Source organism: Somniosus microcephalus, chromosome 18 (genome assembly GCF_052327205.1).
Source record: "Somniosus microcephalus isolate GS21.2 chromosome 18, FLI_Smic_1.0, whole genome shotgun sequence".
In the NCBI taxonomy this organism is placed as follows: Eukaryota; Metazoa; Chordata; class Chondrichthyes; order Squaliformes; family Somniosidae; genus Somniosus; species Somniosus microcephalus.
The window spans coordinates 54,164,444-54,181,933 of NC_141004.1; positions in this window are offsets into that span (position 1 = coordinate 54,164,444).

Here is a 17,490-nt window from a genome sequence, read left to right on the forward strand (position 1 = left end):
GGAGTTAGTTTTTATATTTTCCGCCAGCTTGTTTTCGTAAGCTATTTTGCCCCTCTTGATCATGCCCTTTGCCCTCCTTTGCTCTATCTTAAACTGTTCCCAATCTTCCGCTCTGGCGCTTTTTTTGGCTATTTTATACGCCCTATCTTTGGATTTTATGCTGTCTCTAATTTCCCCTGTTATCCACGGTTGAGTCACCTTTTTAGATTTCCTTTTATGCCAGATTGGTATAAACAATTTTTGCAATTTTGTCATTCTATCTTTAAATGTTTGCCATTGTTTATCTACCTCCAGTCCTCTCAGGAACGTTGTCCAATCAGACCTACTCAGTTCCCGTCTCATGGCATCATAATTCCCCTTGTTTAAATTCAGGACCTTAGTCTCTGAGTCGATTTCTTCGCTCTCCATTTCGAGTGAGAAATCGATCATGTTATGATCGCTCTGACCCAAGGGTCCCCGTACAACAAGATTACTGATTAGTCCCTTCTCATTGCACAGTACCCAGTCCAATATAGCCTGTTCCCGAGTTGGTTCCTCGACATATTGATCCAGATAACCATCCCTTAAACACTCAAGGAATTCCTCCTCCTCATTATTTTTACTGATTAGGCTAGTCCAATCTATATGTAAGTTAAAGTCACCTATGTTGTCAGTTGATTCATCAGCTTCCAATGCTATTGTTTCTGAGGTAGATGCGACCTGTACGTTGGGTTCCTCACCAGGTACGTATGGCCTCCGCAGTAGGCAGTGGCAGGCGTGATAGCCCATCAGCATTTCCATGCTGTTTCGTGCCCTTACACTCGATTTCATATTGGTTCGCCCCTAGAAAAAGGGACCATCTTTGTAGCCGTTGCGCCGTCATCACCATAACGCCCTTCTTTGGATTAAAGATGGAGACAAGTTGTTGGTGGTCAGTCAGCAAGGTGAACCTCTGCCCGTGCAGATAGTGGTTGAACCTTTTCACTCCCCACACTAGGCTGAGGGCCTCCCTGTCAATCTGGGTGTAATTACGCTCGGCTGAGGTTAGTGACTGAGACGCAAAGGCTACTGGCCTCTCCGAGCCGTCCGGGAATTTGTGCGACAGCAGCGCTCCAATGCCATAGGGTGATGCATCACATGCCAACTGAATTGGTAGTGCTGGGTTGAAATGAGCCAACACCTCTTTTGATGTGATCAATTCTTTGCACTTCTGGAAAGCTCTTCTTTGCACTTCTGGAAAGCTCGTTTACATTCGTCATTCCACTTCCATGGTACCCCCGTTTGCAGTAGGATGCTACCCCGAACACCAGCCGGTTGTATTGGTGGAGACCTTTATGAGTGTTGATTGTCAGGTACTGTTTTGAGGCTTCTTCTACCTCCATTTGCAGGTACGCCTGGGCCAGATCAATCTTAGTGAAGCGTTTCCCTCCAGATAGCGAGGCGAAAATATCTTTAATCCGCGGAAGCGGATATTGTACAGTGTGAAGGACTGGGTTCACTGTCACCTTAAAGTCCCCACAGATGCGAACCTTCTTTGGTTCCCCAGGCGTATTACTCAATGACCTCTTCATTACAGGAACGATGGGTGTAGCCCACTTGCTCCAGTCCACTTTGGACAGTACTCCTGAACGTTCCAAACCTTCCAGCTCTGCTTCGACGGCTGGGCGGATCGCATAAGGTACTGGTCTGGCCTTAAAAAAACTTTGGGCTTGCATTTTCCTCTATTTTGATCATCGCTGTTATGCCTTTTAGTGTTCCGAGTCCCTCCTGGGACACTTCTTGTGCATCAGTTAGCATTTTTGACAGCCATCCAGGTGTGACGTCATCATCCTTTTTGGCATCTACAGTCAGTGCTTGTATGGAATGCCAATCTAGCTGTATCTTCCGGATCCATTCACGTCCCAGTAGTGGTGGTCCTCCATCTGGCAATACATATAGGTCCATTTTTGGTGTTTCCTTGCCGTTGTATATCACGTTCACCCTTATTTTTCCTTTGGGGTAGACTTTTTGCCCCGTGTACGTCTTCAAGACAATCTCTGTATCTCTCAAGGGTATATGTGAGAATAGCCGCTTGTAGTCCCTTCGGTTTATGACTGTTAGGGCTGATCCTGTGTCCAATTCCATTTTCACTTGGACTCCGGCTATCTTGAGCATGACCCAGATAGTTTGGTGATCCTCCGTTTTGATCACATTATGTAGTTTCAGACAACCCAGCTCCTTGCTTCCAGAGTCTGTATCACTTTTCTGTTCGTCTGCACTACTCTCCGTCACCTTATGTACCTTCTTGTACTTCTCCTGTGGGGATTTCTTGCTGCTGGTTTTCTTTTCCGACCTGCAGACTCTTGCTATGTGTCCTACTTTTCCACACTGTCTGCACACTTGGTCCTTGAACCAGCAATCCTTATGCTCGTGTGTTGTTCTGCCGTAGCGATAGCACTTCACTGTTCCGTATGACATTTCATTTGTGCCATATTCTTGCGGTCTCCGTTGTATCTCTGCCATGCCCCGTGCTGCTGCTTCGTGTGATACTGCCATGCTGAAAGCCTTGTCCAGCGTAAGATCCTTTTCTGATAGAAGCCGTTTCTGGGTTCCTTCACATTGAAGCCCACACACAAACTTGTCCCTTAAAGTATCTGCTAGTCCCGTTCCAAACTGGCAGTGTTTCGATAGCTTGTGCAGTTCCGTTAAAAACTCAGCATTACTTTCATCTTTATGCTGGTTCCTTTTGTGAAACTTAAAACTTTCCGCTATCAGCAGCGGTGTGGGTTCTAAGTGGTCCTGTAGGATTGACACTGGCCCAGAAATTCCAGAACGGGGCTTGCAGCGCGTGCAAGCCCCGTATTTACACTTACCCCGCGCTACTGACGATCAGCTCCAGGGACGCCTGGACTTGGTGAATGAAAAAGAAGAATCCCGGGCAGCGTATGACGTCACGCCGCCCAGGAGTGCAGCCAGCGCGAAGCCAGGAGCGTGCAGTGTAAGTGAGACACGCCCCTTGAGGTCTCAGTTTCACTGGACACGCCCCCAATGTTTCTGTCAAGCTGCTAAGGATTTTTACATGCAAAGCAGCAGTTTAAATAGGTTTTTGGAAGTTTTTTGAAGATTTTGGTAACTTTTATAAACTTTTTAAAATGTTTACATTATTTTGAGTAATCTGCAGTAGTTTTAAAGAGAATTAAAGCAATTTAAAGACTTTTAAAAGCCCTAAAAGAATGTTTTTAATTCCATTTATTTATTTAGCAATGTCGTCGTCATACGTGTCTTCACACTGTTCCCTTTGGGGAACTGTATGAAGTGGTGGAAGGATTTATGGCCGTGATTAACGCTCATTCCGTGACCGTAACCATCTTTGAACCAGCCATTAGGGCGGTTAGTCATATGGCGGGAGGGTTTTACGGGCTCCCACAAGCTATACAAGGAGGGGGGGCCACCCACACCCACGGACGCAAATATCCCACTGGATGTCAACCCAGAATTTAGAGCCGGAGCTCCGACTCCACTTGCCGGGACTGTCTGGAGCGGGGTTCGAAACCCTACCCCTACCCTGATCTGGCCCAGCAACGTGAAATGGCAGCATAGGGCTCCAGTCACGGGGAGGGAAAAGCCGCAGGAAACGTATGGGTGTCACCTTTTGTGCAGAGTGGGCCTTTTGCGTAGCAGTAAGCATCCCCGCCGCTGGGCCAGAAGGAGTAGGGTTTTGAACCCCACTCCAGACAGTCCCGGCAAGTGGAGTCGGAGTTCCAACTTTAAATTCTGGGTGGACATCCAGCGGGATACTTGCGTCCGTGGGTGTTGGTGGCCGCCCCCCCCCCTCAGATGGGTTGTGGGAGCCCGTAAAACCCTCCCGCCATAGGACTAACCACCCTAATGGCTGGTTCAAAGATGGTTACGGTCACGGAATGAGCGTTAATCACGGCCATAAATCCTTCCACCACTTCATACAGTTCCCCAAAGGGAACAGTGTGAGGATACGTACGATGATGACCTCTTGCGCAATGCACCTCCTTGGACCCTCAGTCGCAGATGCGAGGGGGCAAGTCGTGCAATTGTTAAATTTTTCATTTTATTGACATGTAAAATGTTGGCCCAGTAATTCCCTTCCAACTGCGCGAGTACGGTCGGGGTACTTACGCATCTGGCCGGATGAAATGCTGGTTTTCAGCATGCACAGTGCTTTTGGGGAAAACCGGCATTTCCTGTCCTCTGAACGAAGGGGTTCAGAGGCAGAACGCGTGCGACTGCACAGGCAGCGCGTGCGCAGTATAATTCGCCGCTTTCATTACTGCTTTCAGTGAGGTCAAGTCCTTACAACTTACACATGAAAAAAGCATGGGTACAGTTGCTGCAGAGGCTGCGGAGGAAGATATTTCTTATCGTGGAGCTTCTGAAAGTATGTATGTCTGTATATATTCCTTTGCGTGTTATGTATATATTCCTTTACTTATGTGTATGAATGTATTATTTAATTATGACTTTCAGAGAAAGTAACTTATTTGAAAATCATAATTAAAAACATACATTCATACACATTAGTAAAGGAATATAAAACATACATACATATACGTAAAGGAATATATGTGGACATACATACATAACTCATTCTCACATTCCATTCACACAGCCACAATTGCTCCTTCTACCTACCGTTCTGAAAACCCTTTTAAAAAAAAAAAAAAATTTAACTTTAAAACTTACTTAAAATTTCTTAAAATAACTTCCCTCCCTTTCCCAAACAAAAATATTGCATTTCAGAAGCTCCACGATAAAATGTTTCTTCCTCCGCAGCCAATGAACCACTTTACACTTGCTTTTTTCAAGTGTAACTTCTGAGGACTTACCCTCACGGATTTCATGAATGAAATCTACGAAGTTCACTGCGCAAGCGCTGCCTGTGCAGTCGCACGCGCTCGAGGTCTGGAAATGCCGGCGTTCCCCGCATGCGCTGTTCATGCTGAATGCCGGCATTTCCAACGGCCAGATGCGTGAGTACCCCGAGCGCACTCACGCCTTTGGCCGCGAATTTCTGGCCCACTATGTTTTCAAAATCCTTTTCCACTGGCTTCTCTGGGGTTACTAGGTTTCGCAGTAAGCCATACGTTTTTGCACCCATTGAATTAAACTATACCAGCCCTTTCCTGTCATCTGGCACTTCATTCGCCTTGCAGTACACTTCTATGCGTTCGACATATGTCGTCCAATCTTCGACTTCATTGTCGAACGCTGTGACACTGCCACTCTTCGGCATCCCTGGGTGTGGTTAGACTGGCTCAAAATGGTGTCTCCCACGCTCTCCCTTTTTCTCCGCTGCGGCTCAAACTGGCGTCTCCCGCACTTTCCTTTCTTCCCCGTGGACGCTGCTCTGCCCCTGAACACCGGCAGCACTCTGCACGTTTTCCTGCGCGCCTCTCTCTCTCGTTGACGCCGCTCGGTCCTGAACAGCGGCTGCGCCCTGTGCGCTCTACCCTCTCTCTTCTCCCGTCGATGCTGCTTGGCCTTTTTCTGTGCCGTCGGTCGTCTCTAGCAGCCGCTGTCCGGGAAGGGTCTGCGCCGTACCTGTTGCCAGCCCGTTTCGCTGGACCACCGTGACTGGAGAACCAAGCCCAGCTCTCAACAGCCGCCCCTGCGATGCTCAAATCTCCGCTGGATGGTCGACGCCCGTGCTTCTGGACTCGGCCTTCTTCTTTCACTGTTCTCCAGGAGCGAATCCCTGGGAGGTGATGCAGAGTTGCAGGTAGGTTTGAATCTTCTCGTCGCCAATGTTAGATCCGTGTATCTTGATGTCGTGTGTCACAATCACAGAATCACAGAAACCCCACAGTGCAGATAGAGGCCATTTCGGCCCATCGAGCCTGCACCGACACATATCCAACTCGATCCCCGTAACCCGTACACCAACACATATCCCACCCTATCCCCGTAACCCCACGTATTTAATCCCCTAACACTAAGGGTCAATTTATCATAGCCAATCAACCTAACCCGCACATCTTTGGACTGTGGGAGGAAACCGGAGCACCCGGAGGAAACCCACGCAAACACGGGGAGAATGTGCAAACTCCACACAGACAGTCACCCGAGGCCGGATTCAAACCCGGGTCCCTGGTGCTGTGAGGCAACAAGAGACTGCAAGGAACAATCAACAGGTGTTTACTGGATGAGGGTTACTCTAAAACTAACTGTGCAGATCCCTACTCAGGGTTATATACAGGTGTGGTCACTGCCGGTACTGCAGTATACAGGAGCTGTAAAAAGTAGTTCTCCCCTTAAAGGTACATACACTACAGAAAGGCTTTAGGGAGTCAGGAAGTGAGACACTTGCCACAGAATACCCAGCCTCTGACCTGCTCTTGTTGCCACAGTATTTATGTGGCTGGTCCAGTTAAGTTTCTGGTCAATGGTGACCCCCCAGGAGCTGCTACTGTGAATGTGGAGCCATTTTATTTGTGGGTCCAGTGATTTTGGTTTGCTACAATGAAGCATCCCACTTTCTGCAGATACACCTGGTGGGATAATCTGCGCAGATTTCTTGTCTGTTGAATTCTGCTGGACTTGATTTTGTGGCATTGAACCAATGCCTTTAATTTCAAAATCAGTTTAAAATGGCCAGTGCTGTAAAATGAAGCCAAAAAGCCAACTGAAAACTCTTAAACCAATTTAAAGTATAATTTTACATCAGTAATGGATTATCCAGAAAGCGAATGGTCGCTAACAAACCCAAAGCAGCTCCTGCTACCTCACAGTGCCAGAGGTAAATAGGACTGACCCCAACACTCCCACCGGGCTCGATGAATGCCCAGCATTAGTCGACACTGCTCTCAGCCTCGCCCGAGCCTGGGGCTGATCACTCTCCGTCTGCCACTATACCGTGTTTGCCGTGTGACAATGACGCCACATTGCCTTGACGACCCCCACTTCTGTCACTCAGTTTAATACTTCCAGATCATGCAAATAGATTCTAGAGACACCACCTTTATTATCCTGGCTCACTTTAGGAGGGTTTTATTTTATCTCTTTTGTTATGTGCCGAACATTTGAGAAAATGAATGGAATATGCAAGTGAGAGGGATAATGGATATGGAATTAAGTTGATGGCTGAAAACTGTGCTAAATACTGCATGAGATCACTGACATAATGAGAAGATTAATATTGTGCCCTTGGAATGCAGAGAGAACCCTTTTATTTTTCTGGATAGATGTTGAGGTGCCCTGTTTTATAGAATTCAGACAAAACTTTTGTTAATATTCTATATCGTATACTGCACAATCGTACTATACTTGTCCTAATGTCTCCTTTATTTGCCTCTGTTTTGCCTGATTACGCTCCTGTGAAGCACTTTTGGGATGTTTTACTAAGTTAAAGGCGCTAGTAATGCATGTTGTGGTGTTGTAGAAGAATTCTGTGAGTTTAGACCCCCAGGGGGCACTAACGGGGCGCAAATCCTCTAGCGCCCTGGCGCAGTGCCACTAACACCTCCTGCGGGAGGTTAGCGGCCGCAGTAGCCGGTAGCGCCCTGCGCCGCTGAGCCGCCGCCGATGGCGTCATCGCCATGCGCAGCGCCCTGCTTGCGTTCCCAGCCGTAAACTTCTCTTGTGCCCCCTGACCTATCGCCGGACGATATGTCCAACAGGATCAGGGGGCACTTTTGCAGCAGCGGCGGTGATACTTAAAGAGCAGGTTTATTTTTATTTTGGCCAACTGCCAGCACCTGCCTCCTTTCACTTTTTTCTCGGGGTGCCGGCCCCGATCGCTCAGCCCCGGTGCTCCTCTTGAGTGCCGGGCTGTTTTCACGGCACCCCGCTCCCTGGTGCTCCCGCACGGCCCCGGTGCGCGCAGCGCTAGGCCCCTCCCCTTTAATCAGGGGAGGAGGCCTGCAATGACGCGGCACTAAATTCAGTAGTAGTGTCCCAAGCGGGAGGTGGAGTGCTTCCAGTAGCGCCCCACCCGCTACTACTGAATTTACAGCGGAGGGGTGCTAACATCTTTGGGGCGCTAACCTCCTGCTGAATTTCGCTAGCACCACCCAATTTTTCCCCGTAACTGTTCATTAATATCCCATTTCACTTGTTTTGCTGGGGGGGTAAGAACATTAGTGTATTTAAGTTATAATTTTTAGTTAGCTTGCTCTCCTGAATCTCAGGTGGAGGAAACCATAAAAAGTTTAGAACCAATAGGTATGTTGACAGATCGCAATGAGCTAAAATTCCCATTCCAAAAGCCGGGAATAAATGAAACAAAGCCAGAAGCAGCATTTCAAGTCAAGATTTTGGTTTTGTAGGCTGACTGAGGATGGTTTGAGTCTTTTTTCCCCCTCACACCCCTCCCACCAGCTCTATCAGTTTCCTGCAGCATCAAAGAATGTTTTGCGGTTTCCCAATGGCCAGTGCAAATGTATGCAGCTCCATCAGAGCGTCAGACAATGCCCGAGGAATTTACAGGCAGGATATATCCGGGTTTTTTTTAAAGTCACTACCGACCAAGAAACCAATAAGTGGAGTGTTAGTGGTACCTCTCCAGTGCTTTGAGGTGCCTGCTGTACATGGTCCATGTCTCTGAGGCATACAGCAGGGCAGGTATCACTGCTGCTCTGTAAACCAGAGTTTGAGGTCCTGGTCTTCAAGCACTCTCTTCCTCAGGCAACCGAAGGCTGCACTGGCACACTGAAGGCAGTGTTGGACTTCGTCATCCACGTCTGCCCTTGTTGACAGTAGGTTCCCAAGGCCCCAGCTGGGCAAAGGAAACGCTTCAAGGACACCCTCAAAGCCTCCTTGAAAAAGTGTAACATCCCCATTGACACCTGGGAATCCCTGGCCCAAGACCGCACAAAGTGAAGGAGAAGCATCTGGGAAGGCACCGAACACCTCAAGTCTCTTCGCCGGAAGCAAGCGGAAGCCAAGCGCAGGCAGCGGAAGGAGCGCACGTCAACCCAAGCACCCCACCCACCCGCCCCTTCAACCACCGTCTGCCCCACCTGTGACAGAAACTGTAGGTCCCGCATTGGACTCATCAGTCACCTGAGAACTCATTTTTTAATGTGGAAGCAAGTCATCCTCGGTTCCGAGGGACTGCCTAAGAAGAAGAAGTGGAATCCATTAACGTTGTTTTGTGGTCTCCATATAATTTTTCCTTTGCTACTGACGTAGTGGCAAACTGCTATCGCTTGACAGATTGGCTAATGATTGCAATGTAAAAGATTTCCCCTGCTGATCTTTCTTTGAACTGACATTCGGTGACAGAAGATTTAGAGACTGATAAGAATTGTTGTACGCTGACGACGCGTCTGCTCTGTGATAAATTGATGGGAACAGCTTCTGTCTTCAGTGCACTCATTGCTTCAAAGGCCTAATTATGTCATCCCTTTTACTATTTATCTTTAAAACCTAGGTGAAAATAGTTACTCGCAATTTCTTTTGTACGCGGTACCAATTTGATCTTTTTAACTGAATTTCAGTTGACCAGTTTAAAAAAAATAGAATATTTGGGCTCATCAAGAAACAAATGGTCAATTTGAAATGACCTACAAGACTAAGATTACATTGAAATTCTGAATTTCTGTTTCATTTCTATTACTGTTTGAATTTTTACTGCAGAAATGGAGTTCATGAGCTCCAAATCAACGAGGGCAAAAAGATTTATAAAACGGGCCTTAAATTGAAGATGTCAGGAAATGGACACGTATGATTTAATACAGTGATATACAGGTAGACTACCTTTTATCCGAACTTCCGAAAACCGAAACCCTCTAAAAACCGAAGGTTTTTTCGTTCAGCGTAAGTCGTGCGCACGACATGACCAGAGTGACGCACGACCCCGACCCCCGCCGACGACCCCCCGCGGAACCCCCCCGCGGACCCCCGCCGACCCCGACCCCCGCCGAGCCCCCCGCCGACCCCGACTCCCGCCGACCCCCCCGCAGACCCCCCCGCCGACCCCGACTCCCACCGACCCCCCCGCCGACCCCCCCGCGGACCCCCGCCGACCCCGACCCCCGCCGACCCCCACCGCCGACCCCGACGACCCCCACCCCCGCCGACCGGACCCCCACCGACCCACCCCCGACAAATTTCCCAGTCTTATAAAATACCTTCCAAAATGCGAAATTTTCCGAAAACCGAAACACGGCTGGTCCCGAGGTTTTCGGATAAAGGATAGTCTACCTGTAGAAGATCATTCGATTGGCCAGGATTGGTGCTTCTAGTTAACATCCAATGGTCCTGCTTGAATTATGTGTGGGAGTTTTGAGTGAGGACAGGATTGGGATTGGGCTGATGATTGGCCTTCGAGAGAGGAGGGAGTAAGAGTGGGAAAATTGGAAGAAAAAGGTAAGTGCTGCGATCTGCTCTTAAACTTTCTTGAAGCATATAAATGTGGTGAACAGATGCACTAAAATGGGGACACAGTCCAACGCAAATCAAAATATTTCTTGTATAGGTGTGGAGCGGAGTGAATAAGTTGTGTCCTTTTTTTGTAACTATCAGACAATATGAACTGTAAAGCTAAGTCTGGCGAAATGATCCCAAGAACAGGATCTAAAAAGAAATCGCCGCTTTTGGTCCAGACTTTTGATATAAAATTACTAATGGATACCATTAGCCCACTAATGCACGGTGAAGCGCAGCACACCATTCATCATGTGCTAATCTCTATATCTAGAGGAAGTGCACTTTTACATTATCTTTCTGACCTTCTGATGCTGGAAAGCAGTATTAATCTCCATTAATTTAATGTCTAATGACTGGATGAGGTTTTATAGAAGACAAATGGTCTGAATGTCACGCACTGCTGAATTTCCTTAGTTAGGTGCCTGACTTTATGAGGTGAAGTATCTTTCTGTATGAGAATGTGATTTAATATTAGTGTCTCTGTGGACATTGCTGTCATTTGGATCTATTTGGCTAACATGGCAGAGTATCTCCAGAGCATGGTTACAATGGCTTCCAGACCAGTATTGAAAACTGCACAAAATTAAAAGCACATTATCTCCTGTGTGGATTAAAGAGAATTTTAATCTCCTCAGCTTTTTACCATTTATAGGCACTATTATGGTCATCCAGTGACTTAGCTGCTTAAAGAAAGAACTAAATCCCTCTGTTTAGTACCGCAAATGCACTTAAACTTCTTCACTCCAAACTGTGGCTGAGAGATTAGGTGAGTGCCTGCAGGTCCCTCCATCACTTACATTGCTGCTAGTGTGTGGCCAGCTGGTGTGGAATACCAAAACAAGATTCAAAGCAGAGCCTCTTGACATTCAGGCCTAGAAATTCGGCAACACAGAGACTGCTTTTCGGCCACTAAATGGCCACCTAATATCACAATATGGCGGGCAGGAAGCGCACGCGCATTTCCAGCCAGAAGTGTGCTGCCTATTATATTGATGTAGGTAGATGCGTTAGTGTCAGGAGTCAAACAGATTATTCAAATTAAGCGCAGGACCCGTTTTCGATTTTGTTCTACCCCAGCGCGTTACTCACCACATGCTGAACTCACTCAGGTGCTAACTGGCAGGAAGGCCCCCTCACCAATGATATTTAAAGGGATTATGGAATACTTACAGGTTAGTTGCTGGTTTCTCATTTCAGGCTGCTGGTTAACCTCTGGACATTTTTTTGTTTGTTTTATCACGCTGGAAATTTCACATTGTCTAAATAGAGCAAGACCTTGCCAGTGTTGTACTGTGTATGTCGAAGAGGAAAAAATGACACTGTACTATTAAACACCTGTTGTAGCTGTTTGTTTCATGTTCATTAAACTTCAGAAAACGTATTAATCTGAGACAAAATGTCTTTCATCATTCTAATTTGAGTTCATTTCTCAAAAAGTAGTTACATTTTGAAGTAAGCAAACACCTGTGTTTTATTGACAGTTAGAAAATATAAACATTCTAATTATTGATACTTGTGAGACAGATAGGCTGAATATCTTCCCTCAGTTTAAATTGAGAGGTAGCATGGAGGCGAAGGGATAAGGCATTGTGATGGTTGCAAAGGGGTGTGGTGAAGCATAAGAGGGATAGGGAGAGGGTGGGAAAGGGGCCAGCAAGGTCTGCAGGACATATTCCCCATTCCAAACTGCAAATTGCATCCAGTATTCCTCGATAGATCCTTTCCTCATCATGCCGTACCACTTTTTACCTCCTACTCAAAAGAAGAAAAGGGAAAGACCAATAAAAAAGCAGAAAAGAATAGAAAGGAAGCAAAAAGAAGAGTTGGAGTAAAATAAGAAGAGATGGGGTCAGGAGCAGGAAGAGAGACAGAAAAAGAAACAATAACAAAGATAACAGAGACTGGTGAGGGAAAGAAACCATATTTTCCAACTTACCAGTAACAGCTCTTTTATTGTGTTGCTCAGGGGTAGCCCAGGACATCGATTGTTGTCTACCTTGGTCTCAATGTAGCATAAACAAGAGGGTGGTTTGTCTATCATTGTAATGCAGCAAATATACAATCGTTTATCAGGAATAAACTTGTGGATCATCTGTATATCAGTAACCTAGTTAACAGCAGTAAGCATGGATTCAGAAGAGGGAAGATCTGACCTGACTAATCTCCTCAACTTCTTTTGAGCAAGTGACATCCCAAGTGCACTGTGGTAAGCCTTTTGATGTGGTGTACCTTGACTTCCAAAAGATTTATGATAAAGTTCCAGAGGAAAGGCTATTAATTAAACTCAAAGCTGTAGGGATTTAGGAAAATCACTGCAATGGATTAAAAAAAAAACTGGCTGAAGGGTAGAAAATAAGCATTTGTTTCAGGAGTTCTATTAGAGTGTGGGAAAGTAGTGAGTAGGGTGCCTAAGGGCTCAACGTTGGGACCACTACTGTTTCCAATTTACATAAATGACCTAGATTCAGAAACTCAATGCAAAGTGGTCAAATGTTCAAATGATATCAAACTAGGAAGAGGCAGCTCAGAAATAACACTGAGTTAAACAAGATATGTAAGTGGGCAGAACAGTGGCAGATACAAATTGAATGCAGGCAGATGTAAAGTACATAGGAAGGAAAAGTAGATGACACACAAATGCCATGAATGTTGTTGAAATAGGTTAGGATGAAGTTGGAAGAGACCGAGGAACCTTAGTAGACTTGACGTTCAGCATGTCCAACTAATGCATAACATCAAAGTCGATAGGATGTTAAACTGCAATACAGTAGAATATAAGTAAAGAAGGCAGTGATTAAACTGTACAGTGCTCTAGGCAGACCGCACCTTGAATACTGCACCCAGTTCTGGTCGCTAAGAAACAAGAAATATTCAAGTACTGGTGGCAGTGCTGGGAAGAATCACAAATCTGATCCCAAGTGTCCTTGTACAGGAAACAGAGTTAGTATGCAGGTACAGCAACCAATTAGGAAGGCAAATGGCATGTTGGCCTTTATTGCTAGACGGTTGGAGTACAAGAGTGAGGAAGTCTTGATACAATTGTACAGGACTTTGGTGAGATCACACCTGAGTACTGTGCAGAGTTTTGGCCTCCTTATCTGAGGAAGGATGTACTTGCCTTAGAGGCAGTGAAACAAAGGTTCACTCGATTGATTCCTGGGATGAGAGGGTTGTTTCTGAGGAGTGATTGAGTAGATTGGGCCGATACTCTCAGGAGTTTAGAAGAATGAGAGGTGATCTCATTGTAACATACAAGATTCTGAGGGGGATTGACAGGATAGAAGCTGGGAGGTTGTTTCCCCTGGCTGGAGTGCCTAGAACTAGGGGGCATAGTTTCAGGACAAGGGGTCGGCCATTTAAGACTGAGATGAGGAGGAATTTCTTCACTCAGAGGGTTGTGAATCTTTGGAATTCTCTATCCCAAAGGGCTGTGGGTGCTGAATCATTGAGTATATTCAAGGCTGAGATAGATGGATTATTGGACTCTAGGGGAATCAAGGGATATGGAGATCAGGCGGGAAAGTGGAGTTGAGATCTAAGGTCGGCCATGATCTTATTGAATGGCGGAGCAGGCTTCAGGGGCCGCACGGCCTACTCCTGCAATTAATTCTTATGTTCTTAAGTGTCAGAGTTTGAGTTATGAGTAAAGGCTGAAGAAACATGGGGCTAGATTTTCAGTATAGACAGTTTTGGGGCGCTAACCTTAGCGCCCGCCCGAAGTTAGCGCCCGCCCCAAAGTAGCGCCCCGTTGCCGGAAATTCAGTGGCTTCGCCCTAAGAGGTTGGTGGAGCGCTAAAAGAGGCGTTCCACTACTATCTTTAGGCGCTAAGCCGGCGGTGCAGAGCGCAACACCCGAGCTCGGGCGCAGCGCACGGCAGACACTCTGGTGCCACTGAGCTCTTAAAGGGGAAGGGTGCATGTGTTTTTTTCAAAGGCAGAGTCTGGAGAAGAGGAGGATGATGATCAGCAGGACGAGGAGGATGATGATGATGAGGAGGAGGAGGAGGGGGAGGAGGAGGAGGGGGAGGAGGAGGAGGAGGAGGAGGAGGAGGAGGTGGTGGTGGTGGTGGTGGCCGGAAACATAAATACACCGTTCACAACAACACACTGGATCCTTCCACACAACACATGCAGACTGCCTTTTATAGTGCAGGAGGAGTGCCCTTTAATTTGCGCTCCCCAGGGTGTGTTGCGTTCCATTTTACAAACGCTCTGGACGCCAGCCGCACAATGGGGCGGTCCGACTGAAGTTTGGATTCGGGGCGGCCAAAGGGCGTTGCACGAGGATGTGACATCATTTTCTGCGCGCGCATCCGGGCGGCCGCTAAACTTTGCACCGGCGCTAACGGGCAACTTAATTTGGGGCGGGGCGCAAACTGCGCTGCACCCGGGCGCTACACGCATAGCGCCCGAAAATCACTTCTCTTAAGGCGCTAACTGCTGGCGCAAGCAACTGAAAATCTAGCCCATGGACTTTTCAGGCTCAATAATATTAAAACACATGGGAGGGAAAATTATGTTGCTTTGCGTCTCCCAGTAGCGTCCCGCCTCCTGCTTAGGGCGCTACCACTGAATTTATGATGCAGGGGCGCTAAAAGTAGCGTCCCAGCAAAGTTAGCGCCCCAAAGGGAGTGCGACCAAATTATTCCCCCTTGGTATTAAATGGACGGTGGTAACTTGGGTGCGTAATTGACTGAGGATAAGAGGCAGAGAATAGTGGTGAATGGCTGTTTTTCTGACTCGAGAAAAGTATGCAGTGTCCCCAGGGGTCGGTATTAGGACCATTTATTTTCTTCTTCTATATAAATGACCTGGACTTGGGTATAAGGAGTACAATTTTTTTTTATTCATGGGATGTGGGCATCGCTGGCAAGGCCAGCATTTATTGCCAATCCCTAATTGCCCTTGAGAAGGTGGTGGTGAGGCGCCTTCTTAAACTGCTGCAGTCCGTGAGGTGAGAGTACTCCCACAGTGCTGTTAGGTCAGGAGTTCCAGGATTTTGACCCAGCAACGATGAAGGAATGACAATATATTTCCAAGTCAGGATGGTGTGTGACTTGGAGGTGGTGGTGTTCCCATGTGCCTGCTGCCCTTGTCCTTCTAGGTAGAAGAGGTCGCGGGTTTGGGAGGTGCTGTCGAAGAAACCTTGGCAAGTTGCTGCAGTGCATCTTGTAGATGGTAGACACTGCAGACACAGTACACCGGTGGTGGAGGGAGTGAATATTTAAGGTGGTGGATGGGGTGCCAATCAAGCGGGCTGCTTTGTCCTGGATGGTGTCGGGCTTCTTGAGTGTTGTTGGAGCTGCACTCATCCAGGCAAGTGGAGAGTATTCCATCACACTCCTGACTTGTGCCTTGTAGATGGTGGAAAGGCTTTGGGGAATCAGGAGGTGAGTCACTCGCCGCAGAAATTTCAACGTTTGCGGATGATACAAAACTTGAGCGGTGTGCAAGAGAAGAGGGACCTGGGGGTGCAAATTCACAAATCTTTGAAGGTGGCAGGGTAAGTTGATAAGGTGATTAAGAAAATGTATGGGATACTTGGCTTCATAAATGGGAGCATTGAGTACAAAAACATGCTAAACCTTTACAAATCTCTGGTTAGGCCTGAGCTGGATAACTGTGTACAATTCTGGGCACCGCACTTCAGGAAGATGACAAGGCCTTGGAGAGGGTACAGAGGAAGTTTACCAGGATGATACCAGAGATGAGGGATGGAGAGATTGGAGAAGCTGGGATTGTTCTCCTTAGAGCACAGAAGGTTAAGGGGAGACCTAATAAGAGGTAATCAAAACTATGAGGGGTTTTGATAGAGAAAGTAGGGAGAAACGGTTTCCTCTGGCAAGTGGGTCGGTAGCCAGAAGTCATAAATTTAAATTAATTGGGAAAAAAACCTAGAGGGGAAATGAGGAGAAATTTCTTTACACGGGTAAAGTTATAGAAAAAGTTAACTGAGTAGAACAAGTGGGCAGAAGTTCAAACTAGGAAAAGGTGATATTAAGACTGAAAATATGAAATGCTTCTTCACACAGTGTGATCAATGTGTGGAATAAACTAAAGTAGAGGCAAAAAAACCGTGAAACATTTATGAGACAATTGGATGCTACAATAGCGGGGTGTTGGGATCTCTTTGGATGGGTGAATTAAGATGGGTCAAATGGCCTTCCTGCTCCGTAATTATTTCGTGGTCTTATAATGTAACTCCTTTGTCCACTATTTTGACAAAGATATTGGCCTAGAAATTAGGGAACGCTGGAAACCTGCCGGTAACATTGGGGCCAAGGGTAATGGCCGCCGGCCAAGAAAGCGTTGGCATTTTGGTCCTGCCTGCTCATTAACAGCAGCATGGCGGTAATTTTCTAGTGTAACGCGCTCTTTGCAGCACTAATCTCAGAAGGAGGTGAAAGGTCGCCTCTGTCTCCCACTTGCAGTGTAGGGGAACGGGGAAGAAAGGGGCAACCCGAAAAGTTGCCTTACGTGCTCCAAAAATATTAGCTGCCACCCGATGTTGGTCAATTTTTTAAATATTTGTTTATGACATGAATGCAGATAAAAGAGATCTTCTCAGAGATCATCTTCAGTCGTTGCAATGGTGTTCACCCATTGATTTAATGACACACAAACACTATAGGTCTCTTGGAAAGATGCCAGAAAATGCACTGATAGGCAAAAAATGAAAGTTTAAAAGAAGAACCTTGGCAAAGGAGGGGTTTGAAGTTCCGGTGTCTATCCTTATAAGCCCTGCCAGACTCCTCAAGGCCGTTAATGCTGCTGAAAGACCTTTTAGCGGCAGCACTCACTGGCATGATTTAGCGCAGGCGGCAATGCGAGCGGAGAACTCCAAAATGGAAGAGCTGGTGCCAACTCAGCATTGCACACGGATTGACGTCACGCTCCAACTTATTAAAATACTCTCGCCGATAGTAGGCAATGGCAGCGCTGCCAACCTGCCGAAAATGGCAGCCGCCACAGGACCTGCGACCAGCTGGCGGAAAGCGCCAGCCGCCGTTTATTCGCCATTTTATGGCGTTAATGGGTGGCGCAAACCACCCGAATTTCTAGGCAATTGATTTTAGGAATATAGGAACAGGAGCAAGCCATACATAAGAACATAAGAAATAGGAGCAGGAG